Source organism: Cucurbita maxima, unplaced genomic scaffold, assembly GCF_002738345.1.
Source record: "Cucurbita maxima cultivar Rimu unplaced genomic scaffold, Cmax_1.0 Cma_Scf01142, whole genome shotgun sequence".
Classification (NCBI taxonomy): domain Eukaryota; kingdom Viridiplantae; phylum Streptophyta; class Magnoliopsida; order Cucurbitales; family Cucurbitaceae; genus Cucurbita; species Cucurbita maxima.
This window is the reverse complement of record NW_019273158.1, coordinates 2,302-6,892: the sequence shown is the minus strand read 5'-3', so window position 1 is coordinate 6,892 and position 4,591 is coordinate 2,302. Positions and strand designations below refer to the sequence as shown.

At 42.6% G+C, this 4,591-nt stretch overlaps 1 pseudogene; it reads left to right on the top strand.

Moving 5' to 3' along the window:
• The first annotated feature begins 1,668 nt into the window (after window positions 1-1,668).
• LOC111475242 lies at window positions 1,669-3,572 on the top strand (annotated as a pseudogene).
• Window positions 3,573-4,591: the final 1,019 nt, after the last annotated feature.

The window sequence follows — 4,591 nt, the reverse complement described above, 5'->3', positions numbered from 1 at the left end:
CATGCTTCAGACGATCTGGCTAATTATATATACTACTCTAATATTCGAAATGAGACGAAAGGCGAACCTATAGAGAGGCCTGTTTTAGCGCGTTTACAAAGGTAACCGATTGGTTGGTTAGGTGGACATTGACTTTTGAAACGGTTGGACCGGGAATGAAAAACGTCTGCTAACGCCCTTTGGCTAAGATCTTTTTTAGATCAGCAGCAACGAATGTCTTGTATCTATCTTGTATCTATGAAGAAAGATTTCTCCCCGCGTTCAGACCCTGAATGCCATACCTTGCTGAAGGCGATTCTCTCGCGAATCGCGCATAGTTCCGTTTGCCCGAGGAATGTCTGTGATCCGCTCGGTATAGTGATGGATTTCATGGCCGACGTCTAACCGGCACGAATACGCCGACATGAAAGGAGTTCCCCGCGAAGCATTTTTCTTTCGTCCTCGGACGTTCTGTTCGATTCCGGCGCTTGCGTTCTCATGTCCGGAACCCTCGCGATTGATTGGGAAAAAGAGCGAAAGCGAGAAAGATGGATTGTTATCCGAAATCGATAGGAATTCCCCGGGGATTGCCTGCCTTCTAATAGATGTTCTGTCTTTCAAACATCCAATCCCATGCTAATAAGAAAAACGAGCAATTGCTAGTCAGCTTTCATTTTTTGAAATAGATAGAAAGGGGTAGGGGCTGAGGCTCTTCAGGCTTTACAACTTGCTTCAATTAGGGAATGGCATGGATCAATGCGGTTCTGCAGCGTCCTCCAACTTGCTGTCTGCTCCCCTCACTTTCTTTGCTTGACAGGAAGATGCGAATTGCAAAGGCCTTCCCACCACGCGAAGTTCAAACCTCGTCGGAGAGAGAGAAGCGAATTGAAACCAGGTCTCAAATCCCTTCGGAATCGAAGGTGAAAGCAGAAAGATGCGAACTGCTAGTTTCTTTGATCCCACTCAGTCTTCCTTTTCCATTTGCTTCCAATAGTTCAACCTATCTAGAGAAATTGTCGGCCTATGAATGTGGTTTCGATCCTTCTGGTGATGCCAGAAGTCGTTTCGATATACGATTTTATCTTGTTTCCATTTTATTTATTATCCTTGATCCGGAAGTCACCTTTTCTTTTCCTTGGGCAATACCTCTCAACAAAAATGATCTATTTGGATCTTGGTCTATGATGGCCTTTTTATTTATTTTGACGATTGGATTTCTCTATGAATGGAAAAGGGGTGCTTTGGATCGGGAGTAATCACTAGTGAGAGGGCAAAAAGAAAGAGGGGGGAAGGACAAAGGAAAGAGCGATGCCTACATTAAATCAATTGATTCGTCGTCATGGTAGAGAAGAAAAACGGCGCACGGACCGTACTCGAGCTTCGGATCAATGTCCCCAGAAGCAAGGAGTACGCCCCCGTCTTTCAACGAGAACACCGAAAAACCTAATTCAGCTCCACGTAAGATAGCCAAAGTACGGTTGAGCAATCAACATGATATATTTGCTCACATTCCGGGCGAAGGTCATAATTTGCAGGAACATTCTATGGTCTTAATAAGAGGAGGTAGAGTGAAAGATTCGCCAGGTGTGAAATCCCATTGTATACGAGGAGTCAAGGATTTGCTGGAAATTCCGGATCAAAGAAGAGGAAGATCTAAATATGGTGCAGAAAAACCTAAATCGGTATGAATGGAAGATGCCTCTTTCACTTCTTTTTCTCGGTCAGTCGAGGGAAAGGGAACAACCAACCACAATGTTACGCCCCAAAATCGAACTATACGGAGCCCTTCCGAATGACCTCTCATGGAGTCTGCTACACTAGCCAAGAAAGAGTGTATTAGACTCTATTCGCCCGTGGAGGTGAGTGGAGGAAGAATCAAAAAAGAGAAAGGTATTGCTACTAAGAAATAGTTGCTCGTTCATAAATGAAGTTGACCACTTCTTCTTAGTCTTGCTACACTACACGACACGAGGGGTGAAGTTGAAGCAGACACGGTCTTCAGTCGACTGAACAAGTGATGAACCATATGGAAATAAGAAAAAAAGGAGAGAAGGGTCTCGCCCAGGTGGCTCCCGCAAGGTAAGGTAACGACTTCAAACTCAAACAAAGAACGTTCTTCTCCAAGGCGCATGAGTCAAAGAAAATGCTGTATCTATCTAATGCAAGACCCGTCGATAAGCTAAGGCTACGAGCGGATCATTAGGTCCGCCCGGTTGGGCTCAACCTCAGAGAATTGAGTGAACAGGAAAGGGAGGACGCCGGCTAATCTCTTCCAAGGAGTATCGGGGGGTGGAACGGCAAATGAACCTTTTTGAGGCTCGGGCCGAAGAGCTAAAGCAAAAGGCCGCCGAGCTCGTTCATCCTCGTTCCATTCCAGTGGATGAAGAGTCAGATGTGGGGCTGGCAATCAATCTTCTCTTGGAGAAGAAGAGAGAGAGGCGACCTCAGATTCCTCCCCAGGGCGATGAAGGCGATTGAGAATGGCAAAAGCCGCTTTTAGAAAGCCTTCCTCCCTCCTTGAACTCAAAGGATTAAACCCGAACGCTACCTGCGGACGATTCCACAGCGTAGAGCTTCAATCAATAGGCCATTTCCGTCGGATTTTCTCCTCAGCAATGCCCACTCCCATGCCTTTCTTGGTTGGACCAACCCAACCGGCTATTTCCGACAAGTCTTTCTTCATTTTTAGAGCAAGAAGCGGAACTACAGGGATGAAATGAAAAGTGTTTCTTACGATTACGCCCAACAGCCCACTTGAGCAATTTGCCATTCTCCCATTGATTCCTATGAATATAGGAAACTTTTATTTCTCATTCACAAATCCCTCTTTCTTTATGCTGCTAACTCTCAGTTTGGTCCTACTTCTGGTTTATTTTGTTACTAAAAACGGAGGAGGAAACTCAGTACCAAATGCTTGGCAATCCTTGGTAGAGCTTATTTATGATTTCGTGCCGAACCTGGTAAACGAACAAATAGGTGGTCTTTCCGGATCCGGAAATGTGAAACAAAAGTTTTTCCCTCGCATCTCGGTCACTTTTACTTTTTCGTTATTTCGTAATCCCCAGGGTATGATACCTTATAGCTTCACAGTTACAAGTCATTTTCTCATTACTTTGGGTCTCTCATTTTCTCTTTTTATTGGTATTACTATAGTGGGATTTCAAAGAAATGGGCTTCATTTTTTAAGTTTCTCATTACCCGCTGGAGTCCCACTGCCATTAGCACCTTTTTTAGTACTCCTTGAGCTAATCCCTCATTGTTTTCGCGCATTAAGCTCAGGAATACGGTTATTTGCTAATATGATGGCCGGTCATAGTTCAGTAAAGATTTTAAGTGGGTCCGCTTGGACTATGCTATGTATGAATAATATTTTCTATTTCATAGGAGATCCTGGTCCTTTATTTATAGTTCTTGCATTAACCGGTTTGGAATTAGGTGTAGCTATATCACAAGCTCATGTTTCTACGATCTCAATCTGTATTTACTTGAATGATGCTACAAATCTCCATCAAAATGGTTATTTATTTATAATTGAACAAAAGCGAGGAGAGAAGCTGCGAGACGAGAAGAGGATTGAATATGTGAGACTGTAAAGGACAGGAAAATAGCGAGACCGAGTGAAAGAAAAGAAAGAGCTACTTCACCTATTTACCTTGTGAAAGAATAATGAACTAGAACTGATAATAACTCACAATAACTGAGAATAACGAACCATAACTGAAGGTAATAGAGGTTCAGGTTAATAGCTTTACCGAGTCTTTGAAGTCTTATTCTTTTGTTTCCTGTAAAGGTGAAGGAAGGAGTGAAATCAGGTTCAGGAGCAAATCTTTCTTTCATTTGAAGAGTCTTTCAAGCAGAATAAAATGAAAGCAAAGAGACCGTAAAATACCTTTACCCTTCAATCAGATCAGGTAATATCGGGGCAGGCAATGGAATTGTGAAACATAGTTTACGAGGTGAAGGGGAAGAACTGACTTAAACTTAGTGCTTGTGAAACCGATAGGTTCAGGAGTGAAGGATTGAATATGCGAGTTCAGTCTCATTAATCTCGAGTCTTTCCTTGTTTACGAGGTTCAGGAGAATGAATAAATAGGAGTATTGATCCTTGTTTACAGTTCAAGAAGAAATAGCTGAAAGTGAAGTAGCTCTTTTTCGGGTTCTTCTTTTCTTTCTCTTTTGCTTGAATTTTCTTCTTCAATCAATTATCTTTTCTTTCTTTAACAGTGAAGGGATAGTCAATGAATTAGCGACTTCTTTACCTCGTGTTTGAAGGAATAAATAGGGAAGGGACATCAGGTTTAGGGGCGAAGCCACTTTATAGTGAATAAATAGGTTTAGGAGAGAAGCTACTTTACCGAGTTCAATCAGGGACAAGTTGAAGGATAATTCATCGAGAGTTGAGTCTTGACTTCTGCATTACCTCGGCCTAAAATATCCCAAAAAATAGACAGAAGATAGAGTTTTTTGATTCATGGTCTTTATAGGAGAATTCATCGGAAAGGTGCGAAGCTGCTCGCCGAGTTTACCTCCTTCAATCCATCCGGTCAGGTAATATCGGGGAAGGTTCAGCCGAAGGAATATCTTCTTCTTCTAGCTTTACCTCCTAAAATAA